Source organism: Saccopteryx leptura, chromosome 3 (assembly GCF_036850995.1).
Source record: "Saccopteryx leptura isolate mSacLep1 chromosome 3, mSacLep1_pri_phased_curated, whole genome shotgun sequence".
Lineage (NCBI taxonomy): Eukaryota > Metazoa > Chordata > Mammalia > Chiroptera > Emballonuridae > Saccopteryx > Saccopteryx leptura.
In genome coordinates, this window is record NC_089505.1 from 79,585,632 (window position 1) to 79,596,844 (window position 11,213).

The 11,213-nt window shown below is 48.1% G+C and overlaps 1 protein-coding gene and 1 pseudogene across 1 annotated transcript in view; one reads left to right on the forward strand and one right to left on the reverse strand.

Annotated features, from left to right (window-relative positions):
* Positions 1-11,213, forward strand: part of LOC136399391 (leukocyte immunoglobulin-like receptor subfamily A member 6) — a 367,572-nt gene that overhangs the window by 77,261 nt on the left and 279,098 nt on the right. The window lies entirely within an intron of this gene.
* Positions 530-11,131, reverse strand: LOC136397161 (leukocyte immunoglobulin-like receptor subfamily A member 2; annotated as a pseudogene).

The following is an 11,213-nucleotide window of genomic DNA, read 5'->3' on the forward strand; positions in this document are numbered from 1 at the left end:
CTTTCACTGGATCCAATCACCCTACCCCAAGAATGAAAGGCCTCCTTTACTCCATCTTCTTATGTGGGCCTGTTCCATAGGAGCCAGGATGACTCTCAGGACACCAGAATCAGCACCACGTACAGAGGCCTATGTGGCGTCTGCTCCTTTCTCCACGCCTGAGCTGGGCACCCTTCCTTTTGACATTTCCTCTCACACTGACCACAACAGACATCAGTGACCTCAGTGCTGCTTGAAACACGAGGCTCCTTCCGTTCATCCCCACCTGTCCGACCAAATCCTCTGTTATCCAATAAACATGATATTTGCCAATGAGGGTGGGGGTCTGCAGACCCCAATTATTGCATGAAACAGGAACAGGAGGAAGACGGGGACTGGGATTGCTTCCTCATGTCATTTTTAGTCCCATGTCTATTCCCAAAAGGTCTGCCCTTCCTTCACACTCTGCAGTCTTTCTCCTGCACACACCCTGCGTGGACTGGATGCACAGGTGGGGTAAGGCAGGGGGTGGGTGTGTGACTCCTCCTGTTCACCATCTCTTTGTGTGATTGTCTTCGCCCTGATGATGACCTGACTCTTTTTCCTTCTTTCTCATTATAGCCCTCAGCTCTCCTGGGACAGGTTGTGAGCTGAAGTTCTGCTCCCTTGATGGACATGAGCTGGGGCTTCTCACCTGAGACCACAACTTTTTAGGTGTCACTGGGGTGTGACAGCAGGTGGAAGAGGTGCTGTGTGAGCTGTAGCGTCTGTAGGTCCCCTTGTAGTCTGAGGTCACAGCACTGATGGTGAAGGTGGCCTGAGAGGGTGCAGATGTGTCCTGCAGACGAAGGTGCTGGGAAGGATCCCGTGACCCCTCCCTGTGCAGGTGGAAGGTGTCAAACCAGACCTCAGAGTGACACTGCAGGGTCACGTTTTCTCTCCAGGGATCTGAGGGTTATAGCTGGGTTGAGAAGAAGGGTTTCATGTACATTCCTGGGGAGAGGAATGTTGTGATGTGTAGAGAATGACCCCCATTCTACATGCCCTTGACCACTAGCTGAGGGACAAAGTCCTTCTCCAGATACTTTGTCTGTGATCCCATACTATCGCCTCTTAGTCCTTCTGGGTGGTATCTTTTATTTCCGTGCCTTAAACTTCCCCCTTCTTACTCCCCCTCTTTAGACCACTGCCCCATATCAGTCTCTGCTCTAGAATCCTTTCCTGGACCCCATCACCACCAGGGTGACCAAAACTGTGAGATGACTCTCAGGACATGGAATAGGGCAGGGCTATTCACCTACGATCAGGATGTCCAGGGCAGTACTGTTGGTTCACCACATATAGGAGAGGCTTTGTCCACTGTAGCACCTGTACTGACTTCAGGGAGTGTTGTTTACATGACCAAAAGGAGAAGATGAGATTGTGCTGTTCATCAAGACACTGAGGGTTGTGAACCCCTGGTCCTTGTTCAGAGCAAATCTGTCAGCAGGCCTCTGAGTGATACTGCAGGGTCAGGCTGTCTCCAGGAAGCACCAGTGGACCCAGCTATGTCTAGAGAGAGGACTCCTGGTACAACGTGGGCTGAAAGGGAAAGTGGCATTTGGAACACCAGTACCCTACAGTGCCCCCTGGGGCTGCAGTGAGACTTCTCCCTGGTCCTTCCCTTAACATCCCACCTGTTTCTGTCTTCAGAAGTCCAGTGTCACTGAACCTCCATGACCTCCACAACTCGAGTGAGTACAGGGCTATGCCACTTATTTTAGACACAAGAAATAATAAAGCCAGGGATAGGCTACTTCACCTGTGACCTTGAGATGCAGAAGGTCTGTGATGCACTGGGCTGTGACCACACATAAGAGTAAGAGATGGAAGAACCATAGCATCTGTAGGTCCCGCATGGGAGGTGCCCACAGGGTCCACAGGGAAGACAGTCCACCACCTCTCAGCATGGTTGCTGGAATCCCTGAGTTGGGGGGAGTCATATCCAATCTCCTTCAGCAGAGAGAAAGTGTTCTGTGAGTCACACAAGAGGGACACGTTTCCTCCCAAGGCCACCAGAGTGCAAAGGTGGCTGAGAGGGAGGGGGCTCTGTAAGATCCTAAGGGCAAAAAAGAAGCATCACTCCATGGGCTGGGGTGTGGTTTGTGAGAGGTGAGACTCTTTGAGGCCTCCCTCCATTCCCTTCCACCTGTGACAAGGAGCTCACTGTGGAGAAGACCAGTTTTCCCTTCAATTGTCACCACCAGGATCAAGAGGTCACTCACTGTACTATGCACACTGGTATTGTCTTGCTGTGTGTGAGCTCATGGATTCAATGAGGAAGCTGGTCTTGTTGCTGGAGTCCAGTGGGATCTGCATAATCCAGGGCCAGAACCTTTTTTCTTATTACAGACTGTAGACATCAGCCTGCAGAGACCCCTAACTATGGTTGCTCAGAGTTCCCCTTGGTGACTATGAAGCCACAATCAGACCATATGGAGAATATCAGGAGGACCCCTGCAAATGCATCTGACCTCAGTTGTCAGGGGTGCCCTTCTCCCCTCATTTTCCCCAGCTGTCACCCCAAGGGCAATTAAGACTTGTCACCATTAACCCAGACCGTCTTCTTCCTCAGCTTCCCAGAAGGATTACTGAACTAAAGCAGTAGGTTTTGGGGTAGGGGCTCAACAACCTGAACCTGCTCCCATAGAAGCCAACGCAGGCCTGGAAGGGAGTCCTTGTGAGAACTGTCCCCTCCCACACAGAATCTCCAGGCTTAGTCTGGGCCCCTGAGTGTGGGAATCTGATCTGGGCTGAGCACATCTCTCCTCCACATAGAAGTCCCGATCTCGCTGAGCCTCCTGAGTTCTGGGGTCTCCATAAGACCAGATTCTAAGAGAGGAGAGTACATCATCTCTCTCTTCTCCCAAAGCTCACTGAGACCGAGAATAGCGGTGAGGGTGGGCAGTGTGGTGCTGCTGCCCTTGGTCCTCAGTGGCATTTATTTTGTGTCCTCAGCTGGGCATGGGCTGTGACAGTGACCCAAGAAACATGGGCCAGGAAGGTTCAGAGGGCAGAACTATCTAAATTTAGTGATTGGGTGTGAAGGAAAAGAGAGTGAGGAACTGAGCACTGTTCTACTCTCCTTTGGTGGCTGGAGGGGCCCACAGGGCCATTCCATCAATTATAAGACCCTTGGGAGACAGACACGCCTGGAGAATTTTATAACACTGTTCACAGACTCTCAGAGGGAAGCAAAACCTCCCCCCTGGCCTGCTCTCTCTCTCCCTAACACCTCCCTTTAGTAATGTCCTTGTTCTATAAATAGCACCCTCTTTCTCACCAGGGCTTCTCTCAAAACATGAGTCATTTCTCCCTCCTCAGCACCCCTTCCTCTCTTGGGCAGGACCCTGCTTCTCTCATTAAATTCTGTCTGCAAACACTGGGCCAGAGGAAATTCAGAGTGTAATGGAAAGGAGAGCTGTAACATGTGTGGACTGTCAGCCCTGAGCAGGAATTGTGACTTTCTGGGTCTCCTTCTCTCCCTGCAGAGAGGTGACAATGACGTTTCTGCTCAGCCTTGTTGTGAGGAGGCCGTGGTCCCTAAGACACACAGGGTACAGTCTGGCAGGTGTCCTGGGCAATGATGACACATGCAAGTGGGGACACTGTGATGATCATGGCCTCACACACCACAGGAACGGCTGATGAAGGCACATTCCACAGTCACGTCTCCTCCAAACACACAGAGACTGGGTATTTTGTGCAAAACACAGGGTCACAGTCAAAGAAATGGGAGAACTGACCATGACAGAGAAGCAGGGAAACTGAGAGATAAGCAGAAGCCAGTGGGGAGCGGGTCTGGGTGGTGGGTACAGAGAGTGGGCCACAGGGCTGGGTTACTAATCTGTGTGCAGATGGGTGTGACGTTCCCAGGGGGACACTGATATCCAGGGAAGTCTTGTTGGCATTGAATTGGTTCTCACGACCTTTCGTTGACAGTATCAATATCTTCTTGCTCTCATAAAAAAAGTTAGGATGTATTCCTTATTTTTCTTTCACTGTGTACTGTAAAGTGTGTGTAATTTCAGTGTATGAGTGCATTCTTTCATTACTGTGTAAAAGAAATCACCAGTAAAACTCCCTGAACAGGATGTCAGTTTGGGACAGTTTTTGATGACACAGAAAATGTATTAATTTTTATATAGGGTGATAGAGATTTTATTTTTTTTATTTTTTATTTTTTTTCATTTTTCTGAAGCTGGAAACAGGGAGAGACAGTCAGACAGACTCCTGCATGCACCCGACCGGGATCCACCCGGCACGCCCACCATGGGGCGACGCTCTGCCCACCAGGGGGCGATGCTCTGCCCCTCCGGGGCATCGCCATGTTGCGACCAGAGCCACTCTAGCACCTGAGGCAGTGGCCACAGAGCCATCCCCAGCGCCCGGGCCATCTTTGCTCCAATGGAGCCTCGGCTGCGGGAGGGGAAGAGAGAGACAGAGAGGAAAGCGCGGCGGAGGGGTGGAGAAGCAAATGGGCGCTTCTCCTGTGTGCCCTGGCCGGGAATCAAACCCGGGTCCTCCGCACGCTAGGCCGACGCTCTACCGCTGAGCCAAACCGGCCAGGGCGAGATTTTATTTTAATCATGTTCATTTAGGATGTTTTATACCTGAAGATGTCCATATTAAATACATTTTTTTCTAAATAATTTACATCAAATTGTAGAAAAAGTTTGCTAATGACTTTTTAAATTTCTCTAGTCATTTAATCTTTTTCTTTAGAAAATTAAATTTAACAGGATGATATTGCTCAACAAGAGTGCATAGATTTTGGGCAAACATCTTCACAACATTTTGACATTTGATTATGTTGTATACCCATCACCCAAAGTCAGATCCTTTTCTGCCACTGTTTGTTTTTCCCTCTTCACATCCTTCCCCCCAACCCTCTCTCCCCGCCCTCCCATAACCACTTCACTTTTCTCTATGTCCGTGAGTCTCATTGAATTTATTGGCATGACACTGATTAACAAAATTATATTGATTTCAGGTACTAATTATTTTGATTTGAATATTATTATTAAAGTCTAGTTGGCATAGAATATTATATTAGTTTCAGCTGTACAGCACTGATTTGATCTCTATGTACCCTAACGATGTGCTTTCCACATGATGTCCAGTACTCATGTGTCTCCCTGTAAACTTGTCACACACACTGCCGTCATCCATATCCCTTCTCACCATCCCTCCACCCTCTCCCTCTGGCTGCCATCAGTTTGTTCTCCATCTCTGTAAGTCTGTTTTGGTCTTGTTTTGTTTGATTTGATGATGTTAAAAATCTGAAATCTAAGTAAAAAAGAAATCTTTCTCTGAACTATTTCACTCAGCATAATCCCCTCTGGGTCCATTCAAGTTTTGTCACCAATTGCAGGATTTCATGTTTTAAAAAAATTTTTTGGCTCATTTATATTCCATTGTATCTGCATGTCATGTCTTTGTTGACTAGTTGTGTGTGGATCTAAATATGCAATGAAATACTTTTTTTCCCTAGATTCTTGACAATGTCCAAAGTCATTGATTTTTTTAGACTTTTTTTTTTTAGTTTTATTTATTCACAGTTTTTAATATTCTCATTTTATCAGTGGGGTATATAATACTTATGCTATCATAAACTTTAAAAAGAAAATTTTTTTTTTAATATATTTTTCTGAAGCTGGAAATGGGGAGAGACAGACAGACTCCCACATGCGCCCGACCGGGATCCACCCGGCACGCCCACCAGGGGCAACGCTCTGCCCACCAGAGGGCGATGCTCTGCCCCTCCGGGGCGTCGCTCTGCCGCGATCAGAGCCACTCTAGCGCCTGGGGCAGAGGTCAAGGAGCCATCCCCAGCGCCCGGGCCATCTTTGCTCCAACGGAGCCTTGGTTGCGGAGGAGAAGAGAGAGACAGAGAGGAAGGGGGGGGGGTGGAGAAACAAATGGGCGCTTCTCCTATGTGCCCTGGCCGGGAATCGATCCCGGGTCCCCCGCACGCCAGGCCGACGCTCTACCGCTGAGCCAACCGGCCAGGGCCAGACTTTTTAAAAATTCACTTGTATTTTGGTTCACACATTGATTATTAAGAATTTTATTGCTTTGTTCCCAGAAAGTAGTGACAGTGATTGCCTTTTACTATAGAATGAGGTGATTTCCAGGGGGTTCCAGAAGCTACTGAGGGTCCATGTTAGGTAACAAAGCTACTGCAGTCACTATCTGAGTGTCCATGGGGGCAGCTCCCATGCCTTCAGGGGTCCCCGAGGACCTCCTTCCTGGAGTGTGGGGTCTGAGTCCGCCCTGGGCTTGTGCGTGGCCAGAGCAACATATGCACTGGGCTCATCTGGGGGCTACTCTGACATGAATGAAGGGGGTGCAGTTATCTCCTGTCTCAGAGGCACATGGTTCAGCAGGGCGTAGGTCACATCCTGGGGGGCATCAGAGGCAACACCCCAGAACAGGGGAATGTGAGGGGGATAAAACGTGGTTGGGGTTGTAGGAGTCTGGGAACCTAGAAAGTGTGAGACCCACCTGAATGTCCATTTGCCTGTCCCCTTCTGCTTGTCTGTTCTTTGTGTATATCAATGTCTCCAACAGGGAGGAAGGAGAGGGGGCCATTCCCTGCTTGAGTCTTGATCTTTTGTTGTTAACCTGGGCATATGTCACTCCCTGGGGGTCTTCATAGTGCCTGTTCTGCTGCAGAGACAGTGAGACAGAGACAGTGGCCCCTGGTTCCACTGGTGACACCTTCCAGTCAATTATCCACATGTTTTCAGAGTGATGATGTTAAATTTTAAATCAGATTAGGTCACTCTCCTGATAGAACCTGCAGGGACTTCCTAGGCCTTGGGGTATCTGGATGCTTCCATGGTTCTGACTCCTATCTTAACACAGTATCTCTTGTTCATTTGCCTTCAGTCTAATGACCCATCCTGCAGAACAAGGGTGTCCTGATTCAGGACCTTTGCACTTGTTGTTTTTTCTGTTATACTTGTCCCCCACATTCTATCCTCTGCTTTTCCATTATTTTTTTTTACAACACTTTGCTCTCTAGGACACTGTCTTCTTCTTTGCAGTGTCCTCCTTTCCCACAGGTGAGCTGGAGGAGTGTGGAGACCATGATGCTCAGGGCTGCACTGTGGCCCCTAAATGCAGCTGGTATACAGTGAGCTCCCCTCACATCTGCTGGTGAATGAATGAAGGGGACCCTGAGGACCTGTGTGTGATTCACTTATTTATGCATCCTTCTGAGACCTGAGGCTGTACAAGGTCAGACAGAGGACCAGGTGCCAGCAAAGGGGACCTCATAGGAGGGGTTATGATGTCACAAGGAAACCAGAAGTGAGTTACAGGAAGACGACCTGGATTACAAGTAGGAGAGGTCAGTGTTGCCACTGCTATAAACCAGGTAGTTGACACAGGAAAGTGTCCATTGGATTACACAGGGGAACAGGAAGTCCTGAGCCCAGGGAATGATGGAAGAGGTGGAACATGGAGCCTAGGGAGGACTCACCTGTCTGCACACAGGTTCTCTGTTCCAGACTCAGACTTGGAAGAGAGTCCCTGTCAGAGATTTGCACCAGAATGTCTCAGCTGATTCTCACTCACCAACGCTCCAAACAGAGAAGCTTGAGCTTTAAGTTTCTCACAAGAAGGAAACATGCCACCTTGTCTCCTTCTGCATCCCCCCCCCCCGTGTCCTCCAGTAACAAAAGCAGAGAAGAGTGGAGAGGAAGGACAGCATGGCAGCTGCTTGGAGTGCTACTGCACTGCAGATGGAAGAGCACCCAGGCCTGAAGGACAGAGATGCAGAGAATCACAGGATGTCCTGAAACAGGGGCTGCCACCCATCCGGGTTCCTGCAGCTGTGGACATGCACCTAGGGTTCAGCCCTATTCTAGGTCTTTCTCAGGGTTTTTTCATGATGAGGGTTCAGGAAGAGTCTAGGTTCTGTGGAGACACTAAGCCCAGCTATGGGTATCTTCTAACTCCTATGTAATCTAGGAAATGTTCCTCAGGACTTTTGCATGGCCTAAAGTCCTGCTCAGGGGAGACAGGAGACAGGTTCTCATCCTGAGCTATCCCTCAGCCATCTGGTTCTAAATAGAACTCGCTGTGTATTTTCTCAGCTCTCAAAAATGAAATTTACTTTCAGTCTTTGACTCATCCACAAACAAGTATTTACTGATAACCTACAACCTGCCAAGTACTTGTGTCAGAACCAGAAACACATCAGTGATCCAGGAGACCCATTTTCCATATGTTTAGAAGTCTTCTTAGCAGAATATGAACATTCCAAAGGTAATGTTGCAATTACTCTACCTACATGGGAGAAGTGAGAGAACTCATAAGAACAACTGAGACAATGACTAGATTGTGGTGAGGAAATGGCTGTTTGAGGGGCTGGAGTCCTAAGAGGTGGGTGTGAGAATATTCTTGAGAGGAAGAAACATTCTAGAGACTCCTAGGGCCAAAGAGATAGTCTATGTCACTCCAAGTGAGGGAGAGATAGTGGCTGAACACAGAACAGCTGTCCACCATGCAAGGATGTTGAATTATGTCTATAAGGCAAAAGAAACATATAGGAAAGGACTACGAGGGATAGACTGAGTTATGAAAATCACACATGCTGTGTGTTATAAATGAAGTGCCACAAATGTAAATAAAATATAATATCAAGAGTAATCAAACTCTGATTTTGTGTTTCCAACAATGTCACGTGAATGACTTACGTAGATTTATTATACTATATGCACATACCCCTTAGCAGTCACAGACACATGTAGAAAAGAAACATGAGAAGAGATATTAGTGTTAGTTTAGAAGTCCTGTGCTCTCAGCTGAGGGCTGGGGTAGGAATGTACTAATTCTACAGAGCTCTGAGAAAGCAGATATGGAGAAGCACAGATGTGGTCAATAGTTGTGTGTGTGTGTCTTGTGTGTCTGTGTGTGTGTTCATAGGGTAACTGCACCAGTTTGATTGAGAGAAGCAGAATTGAGAAGTGAGGTTGGAGGGTCACATGTGAATAATCATGAACAGCCTTCAGTTCTCAAGGAAGAGTAAAAAATTTACTGTGAAGATGGTGTGGGACTTGGAAGAATTTTGAACAGATATGAATAGGTTCTGAAAAGGGGTTGAAAAAATTAATGTGGAGTGTGAAGTGGAAAAGGAAGTGAGGGTGTCAAACTCAGAACTTAGGAAGATGATGGACTTGCCTGCTTTCTTTATGTCAGTGAAGGGTGACCTTCCCTCCTTACTCTGGTTGACTGGAGACATCAAGGTGCTCTCAGAGACAGAGAAAAACACAGTGATGGGAGGGACAAGACTGGGGTGTCTTTACAATACACTTCTGTTCCCACAAGAAAGTTAAACCCTTCCTTTTGACCCTGGAACACAGGGTGTACTTCTCAGTTTCCACCAGATTTTCTGTTTCTTTGAGCAGATCTCTCTCTCTCTCTCTCTCTCTCTCTCTCTCTCTCTCTCTCTCTCTCCCCTTCAGGTTATTTCAGTCGTTTCTACCTCTTCAGAGCACCTCTGATCCTGAGTGTTGCTCTCTTCTTCAAACTGGACACTCTATGATTTAGAGGAACTTAACATTCTTTTTGAAGGTAGTAAAACACACTGATATACTTTAAATATCAATTGTGGCTCCACCATGTCCTGAATTGCTTAAGAACACTTGAGAAACCTACTTCCTTTCTCTCACTTCTTTTTTTTTTTTTTTTGTATTTTTCTGAAGTTGGAAACAGGGAGTCAGTCAGTCAGACAGACTTCCGCATGCACCCAACCTGGATCCACCTGGCATGCCCACCAGGGGGCGATGCTCTGCCCATCTGGGGCATTGCTTTGTTGCAACCAGAGCCATTCTAGCGCCTGAAGCAGAGGCCAGAGAGCCATCCATCCTAAGTGCCCGGGCCAACTTCGCTCCAATGGAGCCTTGGCTGCGGGAGGGGAAGAGAGAGACAGAGAGGAAAGAGAGGGGGAGGGGTGGAGAAGCAGATGGGCCATTCTCTTGTGTGCCCTGGCCGGGAATCAAACCCAGGACTCCTGCACGCCAGGCCAATGCTCTACCACTGAGCCAACTGGCCAGGGCTGGTCTCACTTCTTTTAATTTCATCACAGCAATGCCAAACCATCTCAATAAATGTGGTGAGAATTCACCCTACCTGATATATGGAGAAGAGGAAACCAGACATTCAGGTTTAGATGGAGATGTTGGAGCTTTGAGAAACTGAAAACCAGAGAAGCAAGACCTGAAGATGGCAGCGGAGTAGGCAGATGCACAGACTCCCAGCTCTCACCACCAAACTGAAATACAAATCAATTTAAGAACAATCAGTGTGTAAAACCAACTCTGGACTACAAGAACAGCTCTCAAAAACCAAGGAGCAAAGAATAAGCCACAACAAACCGGGTAGGGAGCGCCTGAATCTCCCCTGCTTACAGGAACGGAGAGGTGGGGGTGAGGGGCTCTCACTCCAGGGAAAATAGCAGAAATACTGCTCACAGCCACTTGCCTGACGACCAGGGAGCAAGGTGTGTTGAAAGGACCGGCTTATCTTCCAAGTGGAAAGGGGAGAGAGAGAGGGACAGACAGTGAAGGGTAGGGGAATGCAGGGGACGACCTAAAAAGCTGACTCATCCAGTGCTGGAGGTGGCCATAGCGGGGGAGGAACTGATCCTTCCACAAAACAAAAGACTAAATTGCTTCCAGATCACAGATCTCCAGACATCTCTCCAGTTCCAATCAGCACAACAAGACACAGCTGAAAACAAGAAGTGGGGAGGAGGGGCAGTAACTCAGGTCTCCATGGAGATCTGAGATACACCTCCCCCTACTGAAGCTGAGAAAACACCCTGCCCCCAGAGAGATTAATTGGTAGAAGAAGCCTTCAGAGTCTCAGGTTACACCAACCGCATTTATGGATACAGTTTCAAGGAAGCCCCCTGCTGAGATCAATAAACAAGACTATTACATGTTAAGAAAACAAACAAATCAAGACTTCAAAGGGGCCCAAATCTGAAATTGGATTACAATTTCAGCAGTTCCTGACCCATCACATCTGGTATGTCTCTGTCCTTCAGGGTCAGAAGCTTCTCCATCTGCAGAACAGGAGCACTTCGAGCAGATGCCATCCTGTCCCTCATCTGTGCTCTTCTCTGTCTTGGTCAGCTGTGGACACGGGGAGGGGGCATCAGGAGAAAGTGGGTGGCTACA